This window comes from Limulus polyphemus, unplaced genomic scaffold (assembly GCF_000517525.1).
Source record: "Limulus polyphemus unplaced genomic scaffold, Limulus_polyphemus-2.1.2 Scaffold1793, whole genome shotgun sequence".
Taxonomy (NCBI): domain Eukaryota; kingdom Metazoa; phylum Arthropoda; class Merostomata; order Xiphosura; family Limulidae; genus Limulus; species Limulus polyphemus.
Window position 1 is genome coordinate 150,798 of NW_013667403.1, and position 12,004 is coordinate 162,801.

Below are 12,004 nucleotides of genomic sequence, written 5' to 3' on the forward strand. Positions count from 1 at the left end.
CCTCCCCTTTATCAAGAGATACTTTTTTTCCATTTTATTGTTATTGTTTTTTTGACATATTCTGCTTTGTTTTTAAATCATACACAGATTGATTATATTATAACCATAGGCACCTAACACAAATTTATAACTACTTTAGAAAGACTAAGCATTTCTGCCCCCACCTCACACACAATTTTATTACAGTAAATGTACATTTTGGCGATTAGACGGACCTGTTGTATGAATTAGTAAACACGTTTTGAGAAATTAGTACTTGAAGTTGAAGTGGGAAATTCAGAGAAATTAATTATAACTTGATATAAGCTTTCTAGTAGCCTTTATACTGTTCACATTAAGAATCTAATATATAAAGCTAAGTTTGTATATGTCTGTTCGCACCTCTCACCGTCTCAATCCCTGTAAAAGTAGGCCTATAAAGATATGGAACCAGTGTACACAGGTGTAATGTGTTGACATGTATTGTTACATGAAAAGCGAAATCCTGCTCCTTTCTGTGTAAAAATAGCTGACCATCGGCCCTGTGTTCAGGTAATACCGAATTCTTACTCCTTTTTGTTTTTGCTAAAGTTCTACAATAATAATTCCATTCAATAATAGTCTTCATTATGAGAAACAGACAAACTATAAAGTATGTATGGCCATGCTGCCCTATGATGTCAGTTGGGTGTACGCACTACCATCAATGTTTGCGACCTTTAATCCAAGAACACCCGAAGTTGGGCCTACTTAGCAATATCACCAAGCGCCAAAGCAGAATTGTCACATATAAAGCTTTATGTACTATGCCTAATATCGTATGATAAGTATAATTAATTATCATGCTTCACCAGCTTGAAAGTCTTAAGAAACAGTAGAACATTTGTTGTTTTCACTAAATGTGCAGAGTGTCTTAAATGTCATAAACGAATCTAGGTATTAAAGACAAGGTTAAAAAAGGCAAAAGTAAAAAAGTCAAAGAAAATTACACAAACAGGTGAAAAAAAAAGTCAAAAAGTATTTTGGAAAACAGTATCAATAACAGCTAAGCCAAGCAGCTATAGCATATTGACGGACTATTAATTCATAACGGGGTTTACGCATGTATGTGATAATAAAAGAAGTAAAATGCATATTTCCATACGATATATTAATTCCTCTCACATAAATAGCTATTCTCGTTCAGTGCTGCCCTCTATATGTACATTTTGTTTACACATACCACGAGCCTTCTATCTCCTCTCCATGAGAAATGACTGATTCCAATGCGTCTTTAATGCAAATCATCACGCCTCTATTCCTTACCTGTCTTGGTTCTTATCTACCTGTCCCCGTTCCAGGGGTTTCTCATGTAGTTTATTCAACGTTGATGGGCATGTCGCCAGTGGTACTGGAGACTAACTAGAGGGTTCTGGTCATGTAGGAGCTTGACTATATATTGTTACCCTTTGGTGATCTTTCCCTAAAGTTCCATGGATTTTTCGGTTTTTTATTGAAGGGACTTGTCCTACTATTTCATTCCCCACCTCCTTTGTCCCTGGTACCCTTTTCCTTCCCCATGACTTGTGATCATGCCACCAGCCTGTGTCTGTCTGAGGAGGTAAAATGTTCGGTCTCTACAAGTCTTTGCATCTGTTCATCTTTCTCCAGGCTTTTATTCCAAGCTGTTTGTTATCCTCGCGCCAAACCAGAAACTGGCGACCTGTACTAGGTTTGTCCCGCCTCATTCTAGTTTTCAATCTGCCCCGTTTTACTTTGGAGTCGTTTCTCACCCTTAGGTGGGCTTTTTCTCCAGGTTTATCGAAGACAAAGAGGAACGTCGCGAATGATTATTTGCATATCCTGATATTTCGTCACCCGCGATATTTCTTTGGTTTATTCTACATGGGATGGTTTCTCTGTTTTGCACACTACAACTTAGACTTGCTTTGGCCCTGTATGTTTTATCGGGCGTTCAGAGCATTTGGTCATCACACACACACACATATGTGTATATATATATGCGCTCTCGGGTTGTGCTTTCCTCTTTCTTTGGTCGACTGGCTACTATTCGTTTGCTTGGAACAGAAGTACACCTGATACCCTTATAAGCTGCTCATGGAGGCAGTTATAATGGGCTGTTAATCAAGTTTGAGAAGTCCTTACTGCGTCCTATCTAATATCTTGTCCATTTGGGTGTTGTTTTTTTTCTACACCCATCTTTGATGGGTTTTTCAGTTTGATTACAGCTTGTGAAGTTCTATCACCTTTGGGGATGTGATCTTCCATGGTAGCCCTTATCCCCTTCAGTGAGGCTCATATACGGGCTCTTTTGTGGCCTTTTCATGACCAGTGGAATTTTGCAGGGATCCTTTCTCAGCTCTTATTACCCTTCCTCTTACCCTTGTCGTCGATTGGCATAGGTGGTTAGACACGACTCGAAAATTGGTAGGTGTCCTGCTTTCTCCTCCTCATCAGGTTTCCCACATTTCATGAATGCATCCCTTCTGGAATTGGGGGCATGGGTTGATCAATTGGAAGATTCGAGGTTTTTGTTCTGTGGCTGAGAGGTCTTATACTATCAACGCCTTGGAGCTTTTTTCTGTAAGTCATGTTTTGATTCATTTTCTCCATTTGGCCAGAAATCGTCTGATAATTATCCATTCCAACTTATTTTCAGTAGTTGCTTATCTCAGTCGCCAGGGCAGCACCCATTCTTCATCCTTCTGTCTTTATACATTGATCTTCTCTTTAGGCCCACACTTTCGATATTTCTGTCATTGCGTGGCCTGTTCCGGGTGCCTTTGCTCTTGTTGTGGGTTGGATTCCTGTCTAGGTACCATTTATCCAATAGAGTGGTCCCTCGATCCTTTTGTTTTCCAGTGACTTTGACTTGAGTGAGGTACTTCTCACATTGAGGCTTTGGCTACGTCCCTTAACCACAAATTGCCTTGGTTTTGGTCTCCAGTTCCTCGTCTTCTTGCTCTGGCTAGCGATATTTTTAACCAGGACTGGACCTACACATTTGTCTATCTTCCCGTTCTTTGTTTTCCTGATAATTTCGTTCATCATTAACACTCTATGTTCAGTCTTTCTGATAGCTCTTTCCTGGCCATCTCAGCCGTGGTTTCTGTGGCTACTCCAGCTCCAACTTCCTTCCCTGTTACCTTTACCTCTGTCTCCACCCATTCTTTGCCACCCTCAGTCACTAGTGTTTCATCCAGACCTTCCTGTCCTCTGTCTTCACGTCTGATTTTCCTCTGGTAATTGGCGAGATAATCCGGCTTCACCCGATGGTTAGCCTCTTTTCTGGCTTGTTTCATTCACCCTTCCTACATGGAAGTTTCTCAACGTAAATCAACTCACTATTCTTAGTTAGACGGATTTCCTCTCTTGACTTTTGGATCGGGGATCTTCTGTTTCCTTGGTCTTGGATTTGAAACATAAAAACAAATGGGAATGAGACGTCAAATTTGCAGCTCACCCCTTTGATTAGGATCCCTCATCGTACCTTCACGTGGATGTCGGTTCCCAGTGACCGGGTTTTGGATTTAGAGTAGAACCAATAAACATAAGTCAGATGTATTACAGATGTCTATATTCCTCCCTCATTTATAATCCATCAGTGTTGTGGGTCACAGTGGAGGTAATTGCGGATTGTTACAGTTCTTTCCCTTCCACTATCCCTTGATGTTTCTTATTCTGAAGATGTTAATGCTCTTGGGGTGGTTCTGGTCAATTTCATTTTTGAGGGAGATGGTTTACATTGTGTAATTTTCTTTCTTTTTTAACCTTTGACCTTTTTTCCATTGTCTTTTTTTTAACCATTTTTACAATACAAATCAAGGTTAAAATGGAATGGCCCTGAGAAAAAGTAACTTTGCTTTGGGAAGACTTTTCACCAATACCAGAACTACATTTTGGGAGTTTGTATTTTTTGAGGCAAGATATTGAACCCTAAACGAATACACATTTTTTATGTGTGATTGATCTAGTGGATTGTTCAAAGTTTCTACCAAAATATGGGAAATTCTGTATGATCGACTCTCGATTTCTGGATGTAGAGTAATTATAATAATATAAGAAAGGATATGCCATCAAGATTTTCACTAATGGTACAAATAACTATTGCTTAACAAATAACTAAAGCTTCACAAACTGCGTAAGAAAAGGGTGCTTTGTTTAATTACTCTATAATTCGTGAAAAAAATATTATTTTCGTCAAAACCTCTGCGAAACTTGTGAAAAGGGGTGGGGATTTAGCACATGTTAGGTGGTTCGTTAAAGAAGTGCATTTTTTTGTTCCATTTTAAAAATACAATATAATATTTTGACGAAGTTTAACTAATATTAAACTATAAAGTTTTAAAATTGACACGTGTGTATGTCTGTGTTCCTTGTTTCAAGTATGTGATGGCAAGCTTATTATACAACAACCATTCATTTAATCTCTGTAGTAAAGCTGTTGTACTCAACTAGGTCTGAATGACGTGTTCCAGTGTGAGTTCAGATATATAGTATTTGTATTATAGGTATATAGAAATTAAGTGAAAATAAAATTCTGTTTATATTAAGACTGCATAAGCTCTTGAGGGCGAAAAAAAGTTTCGGACCAGTCGGAAACATCTAACTTCATTTTTCCTTGAAATGAACTTTCAGATCTTTCACAACTTTCCAGTTCAAACTGATCATGGTGTTAATCACGTGGCATTTATAGATATGTGCTTAACTGACGTGAAATATAGTTTTACTCAAGGTAACCAAGGAAGTTTATCTTGGGTAATGATTCGTTGTCTGACAATATATACATACCCAGCAAATTTTTTTCACCGTCTTTATTGTAGTAAGCAATATCAACTTATATTTATCAATACCATTCATGAACTGATTTAACGTAATTTATACTAGTGTATCAGACGTTTGTGTTTTTTAGCTACCATTAACTCAAAAAATTCCCTCTCCTTACAAGTTTGGTTATGGGCAACAGTTGTGACGAATTTTATTGTACTTTTTGGGTATATTCGAAAGTTCCCAAGAAGTCTTGTAAAATATTCATTTTTAACACCTTACGGTGTAATTAACTCATATTTTATTCTTTATTTTTAGCTATAATAGTATTTCCAAATTTGTTTTACCTGTGTGTTTTGGTAGTCCTAATTTGTTTCTTGCAAAACATTGCTAATATAATCCTTACACAAATATAACCGTGGATCTTGTTTCTGCATAAATATACATATACATTATACTTTTTTCCATAAACAAAACAGTTTTATTCATAATATTTAACTCAAAATATATTTAATATTTAATCACATTTAAGTCCAGCTAACCCTTTTTCCCTCAGAGTGAGATTGAACATACATTTACAACAGAACAACCCACAGAAAGGCGATATCCCCTGTTTAGCGAATTTAATTGATTATTTTTCTATTATGGCAGACTTTTGTGGTCTAGTGCGAATAGAAAAATGGGGGTCAGCATTCATATTCATGAGTAAGAATAAGATAGATGATGTGAAAAATAATAGTTGTCATATAAAAGTCGATGGGATTGTTATGCGTACTGTATCATATGAAAGAATTGTACAAAGAGATATCGTTTTAGTCAATGTCTATTTCTAGCCTTAAAATACATTAAGAAGTAGGGCAAGCTTCGTTATATCCATTGTGATCTTAATGAATTGGACTTGAAGTTTGAGAACAGTACGATAATTGTTTAATTCAGAATACTAAGATGTCTTAATGCATCATACGAAACGGTTGACCTTGCATATTAATAATAAAAAAAGTTGCTGATTTTATTTTTATCAGCGATTATTGTTCATTGGATTATACTTTATAACGGAACTTGGTGATCAGAAGATGTTGCAGAATCGGTAAAAAAATGTGAGTATTTTGAACGAAAATCTTGTAGGTGTATGTTATTGAGTGGAACATCGGTGTTATTATGTTTGCTGTATACCTAAACAACCGACGTTGTCGTGTGAGCAGTAACAACTCAAGCATTTGGTATTCATAGGACAAAATCCAACCCCAAAATGCTTTCATTTTCCGTGAGAGCTTCCGAACTGCCTGAAAAGAGAAAGCATCCAAATTAAGTGTTCTTGTTTGTTATTTCAGTCGCCTGAATTAAGGTTGGCATTTGGAAGTAACATTATTGCTGATTTTCCATCACATAAGGTTGGCTAAGCCTGTCGAATACGTTTGAATTACCAGTGATACTCCAAACGAAATGCTTCGTTTTTAGATGTTTTCACACCCCGCCAACTCTTTCTTGCCGCAATTATTTACAGAATCTTTCTAAACTAATCTGTAAGGACTCGGATCTTTGTATTTGTTCTGAGAATGTTATGATTTTATCAATCTGAGCTGTAGAAAGTTACAGAGCACGAGGATACAATAATAAATACTGTGTGCTATTAAATCTCAAACCTTGATTACTGTAACTAATATTCAATATTTCTCTTGCTAACTTCGATTAATTGAGAGAAATGCAATAATGTTTATGATTCGCTAACCAGATGACGCTATGCGTGACGTCATCTTCTTGTTCCTAAATTAAGTATAGATTACAGAAATAAGTTGAACTTGAAGTTTATACTTTACTGCGATGCACAAGAATCACTTTAGGACATCTAAGTTGCAATAAATGTCACGTGACAAACACCATGGCCAGTTGAAACTGGAAAAATGCTGAGAGATATAATGACATCATACAAATTATGTTGGATTACCTGACTTCTCTTGCCTTGGGCTGACTCTAAGCCCCTTATATAAAGGTAGTTCAATCTGCATGATAGCATTGTTAACTTCTATTAAAGCAAGTTACATACATACAATAGTCTGCAAACGTATTAGAACACCTCATTGGATCTGTAGTTTTGATTTGTTGTGCGTATGAAATAAATCTATTGTAGTTTGAAATATTTAAAAAGCATCAACATAAGCAAATTATTGACTTTCTTATTTTATTCACAATTCTAATATACTGCATATAGCAACAAATGATTAAATGCAGAGCTGTGCAATATTGTCACACATGATTGTTTTTAGTTTCTGTACTAAGATCAGTGACAAAAATTTGATTTTCACCTTTTAAAAAAACCTTCAGAAAAAAAACAAACTAAACACATCGTCTAGTACAGTTAATATAGTGTGGTGTGGCCATTAAAATTACAGAACATAGAGAAATAATATCCTTTGATGGAATGAGTCAGATGTTTATGTGATACTGGTTGGATTTTAAGGGGGAAAAAATGCCAAAGACCTCGGATCAAGTACTGTGAAGCACACATTGGGCAGATACAAATAAACCCAGCCACGACATCAAACAATACAGGGAATGGAGAAAAAAACTCACCAAAAGAAATGTTAAATATCTAACAATCAATTCTCTGAAAAAACACTACAAAAAAACCTTTGCTGAGGACATAAATCGCACACAGACAGTTTCAAGAAGTACAGTCTCAAGAACGCTGTAGAAATGTGACCTTTGGGGAAGAGCAGCAACAAGAAAATTCCTACTGCGCAAAAAACAACTTGTATCCTGATCTTTAAAACAGTAGCACAGGGTGCTTTGGACAGACGAGTATACATTTTAACTGCTTGTTTCCAACCAGCCTTCGTGTGTTTGTCGAAGAGGTTGGCCTTTTGCCAACAATCAACCCAGCAGGAGGTTATGGTGATTGTGTGGGGCGCAATATCTGTGAATAATGTTGGCTATCTTCAAAAATTTTATAGAATAATGAATTAGCATAAATATCACATTATATTAGTCCATCTCGTGTTGACAAAAAAGGTAAGTGTTTCGTAATGGCACAAAATATTTTTTATGAAAACATATTATTTGTTATACTTAAATGTTACGGAAAAAAACCCATTTATTGATTATGGTGTGCTTGAATGTTAGTACAGGCGTTATCTATTGAAGCCAAAAAAATTGGCACATTATTACGAACTCAAAATTATTTTTGGCACCTAAAACATAATATTTAACATATTTTGTTTATGACTTTCGAATATGAATATTGGCGAATGCATATCAAAATTAGTCTGTAAGCAATGAGAAACTTCCAATATCGTATAGAATTTTCCATATTTCCGTGGCAATTTGGAACAAGAGAAAATACACTTGATCAATTTCTCACATAACACCTGTGTAACTTTAGTGATCGATATCTTGCTTCAAAAAACACAATGAAACTCCCCAAATGTAGTTCTGGTGTTTGTGAAAAGACTTCCCAAAGCAAAGTTACTTTCGCTCAGGGCCATTCCGTTTTGACCTGAATTTGTATTGTAAAAATGATTGAACATGTTTGACATCTAAGGCACACTGAAGTGGAAACAACAATAAATGTTCAACTGTTTCATAAGACTTTCGTTAGTTGAGGTCTGATTAATCATATCCACGTTTGTTAATCACTGAATGAGACGACGAAAGTTGTATAAATAAGCATGTCATCACATACTTAAAACAAGAATCATGGTGGTACACACGTGTGACAATTTTAAAACTGCAGAGCTCATCAATTCAATATTAAACTTCAATCTGATATGCATGTACTCCAACACATCAAAATATCTAATTCTATATCGTATTTCGAAGACGGAATAAAAACAGCTGGACTCCCTTCAGATGTGCTGAATCCTTCCCCATTTTGCACAAATTTTGTGAAGGTTTTGACAAAAATATGCCCCTTTTTCCCGAATCGTGGACTGGTTCAAAAAATTACTTTTCTCCACGAAAATCAGATTGCGAATGACCCAAGGATGAGTGTACGCTGACATGATCGGGATGGTCGCATAGTGGAATGTTGTGTTTTATATACGTGACGCGTTGATGTATGCCAAATAACCAAAGTTGTTCGGTTCCCCCTGAATGCCGTTCACGGTACAAGTTACCTGGCTACCCCCTTTGTGGGCGATACTGACTGTGTATATTGAATAACATTTCAAATTGGTTTTTGTTTCTCATCGTCTAGTCCACCTGTCTAGTTTTGGTATTGGTTAAAAGGCCTCTTTGGCAGTGACTTGTGACCAAAAGATAGCCTGGTAACGTAAACAGTCCTGTCATTAGGGCCTGGTAACCATTAGTGCGCGTGACTGCACATGTCAGTGTTTGGTAATTATAAACAAAATCAGATAGTTTTGTAAATGAAGAATGGTTGATCGTACGATACAGTCGAACTGTAGGAAATCACGAATTTCTTGTGTATGCGAAATTGTTCCAATACATAAGAGAAATGTAACAGGAAAAAGTAAGGCCGATAAGGTATAGAAACTATTTAATTTAGATAAAGGATATGTCTAAAATGCTGTTTTTATACCCCTCTGGTTTTAAAACTGAAATGGAAAGATTAAGAGGAATGTATAAAATAAAATCATACAGCTCACAAATGTTAGGCCTATTGGAATACGTTAATTTTGTAATATAAGCTTTTTTGAGCTTATCTGTAATCGTGAAAATAATTAATTTAAGACCACTTAGTTTCAAAACAAAATTTTAGGAATGAATTATTTGAATATAATCTTGGAAAAAAAAGATAGAATATCTTTGACTGATTTTATTATAATTGCTACAGTATCTATATAAATATAATAGTACTGTCTGTTGTCTGTCCATGTAACTACTTCGCAGGGTGTGGATGGATCTTCACCAAAATTGGTATAGAGGTTCATTAGGTCCATGCGGGGGGTACGTACACATTTTCAGTTTTGCATTTTGCACTACTACTTCACCCCCTGTTGGTAGATCTTCACGAAATTTGGCATTGAAGGTTTTTTGGGTCCATGCGGAGATAATGCAAACTTGCGGGTACACATTTTGTGTTTTGCAGTTTTTATGGGCGTTTTTTACACTTGCATATAAGAGAAGCAACTTTTCACGTCGTAAAATAACCTTTCATGAATTTACATAACTTCCGTTCAGGGGACGGGTTTCTCAGCTAGTTTAACATCAGTATTACCACAGTGTTTAACCAAACTTGAAGTAAATTAAATACATAATAAGTGGCCTGGCATGGCCAGGTGGTTAGGGCGCTCAACTCGCATTCTGCGGGTTGCGGGTTTGAATTCCCGTCACACCAAACATGTTCGCCCTTTCAGCCGTGGGGGCGTTATAATGTGACGGTCAATTTCACTAATCGTTGGTAAAAGAGTAGCCCAAGAGTTGGCGGTGGGTAATGATGTCTAGCTGTCTTCCCTCTAGTCTTACACTGCTAAATTAGGGACGGCTAGCGTAGAGAGCCCTCTTGTACCTTTGTGCGAAATTCAAAGACAAAAATATAAGTTTGTAGGCAGGAAATGTGAGCGATGAGAAATTTATAAGTTGCTTGTGAGACTATATGAAGTGAGTTTCTTGAAGTTCTGTTTAAGAATGATTCCTAGATGAATATACGGATAGTGTCTGGCTTCGTTTAAATTTATTAGCCAGAGACAGGATTGCCAGATTTTTTAACAACAAGCCACTACTCAACGATCCAACGTTAAAAAATAAGCCGATCCTCAACCAACCAATGTTAAGCACTTCGTTTCTGTATCGAAGCTATGGTAACACAAAATACAATTGCATAATATAACATATTACAGTTATTTTGTTCAGCCTTTTTTTTTCTTCTTTTCTAGCAGTTGCCTATATGCGCTGAGGGGTAAACTTTATAGCTATATATGATTTGATTTTGGTACATTTTTTTTATTTTATAGTTTAGGTTGCTTTTATAATAAGACAGATCAGGGCCGGCGGGGGCTAGGGTGTGTGATGTGATGGGCCGTGCATCTCCAAATTTCACTCTGGCCCACCTAAGTTCAATTTCCCTTGCGACTCAAAACAAAAAGAAACACAACAACATATTATCAACTTTAAAACTAGTATGATTTTTTTTTATTCCTAAGAATAATCAACAGAAGCTCCACTCCCCCCTCCTCCAAAGGGAGAGGAGCTGGAGCCGGGCCTGGTACAGATATATATATATATATATATCTGTATAATACTATACTAAACTATAATACTAGTTTTTTACTCCTCCCACACGAAAATGTAAAATATGCGCTTACTCATCATTCAAGTCTCACTCCATTAATTACAGGCACTATTTCCATTCCATCAGCATGTACACCGCCTTGTCTTGATCTCAGACATATTTCTTCCTTTGTTTTAACACTACTTTTAATTCAAGCCTAATTAAGCGCATTTCTATAAGAACGAACCATAAAACTTAACAACATTACGTTGATAAACACAATATATAACTTCTTATGTAATTGCCCCAAATTTCTGTTACATTCCTAATTCCATCTTTTAGTTAATATCTATGAAACCGTGAACATCTTTTCAAACGTTATACATAAGTGCGTTTAAACAGCTTTTCTGTTTATACGTGCTATTACACCTTTCACCGAGAATGACCGTCTTGTTTATACGTGCTATTACACCTTTTACCGAGAGTGACTGCCTTGTTTATACGTGCTATTACAGCTTTCACAGAGAGTGGCCGCCTTGTTTATACGTGCTATTACAGCTTTCACAGAGAGTGGCCGTTTTGTTCATACGTGCTATTACAGCTTTCACTGAGAGTGACCATCTTGTATTACATACACGTACGCGATTTAGACGAAACAAAAACATTATTCTCCAATAATCCAGCATAATAATAATAGAATGAGTACTGGTGACGCTACCAGGGATTAACATCTTTAATTGTAATGGACAGTTATGAAGGACTGTACGAGTCTTAAAGTATGTTGAAAATTCCAGCATGATTTGTGTCAATCTTATATTTTGTTTCTACATGTGTGTGTGTATGTCGACAGTGAAATTTAATAGATAAAATATTCGGTAAAATGACCAACGTTTCGTCTAAACGACCGTTATTGGAACGTAACTTAAAGTACAGGCATAAAATACACAATCTCTATAAATAAACGTCAATATATATGTGTATCTGTTCCTTATACGTTTCCACATTTCTTGTTCAATCGGCATCAAACCTGACACAGTGATACAGGATAACACGAGAAAGGTCATTAGAGGGGGGGGGGGGGTGGGAGTC

At 36.4% G+C, this 12,004-nt stretch overlaps 1 protein-coding gene across 1 annotated transcript in view; it reads left to right on the forward strand.

Annotated features, from left to right (window-relative positions):
• LOC106464957 (mitochondrial basic amino acids transporter-like) overlaps positions 1 to 12,004 on the forward strand; it is a 30,595-nt gene that overhangs the window by 2,066 nt on the left and 16,525 nt on the right. The gene's annotated exons all lie outside the window — the stretch shown is intronic.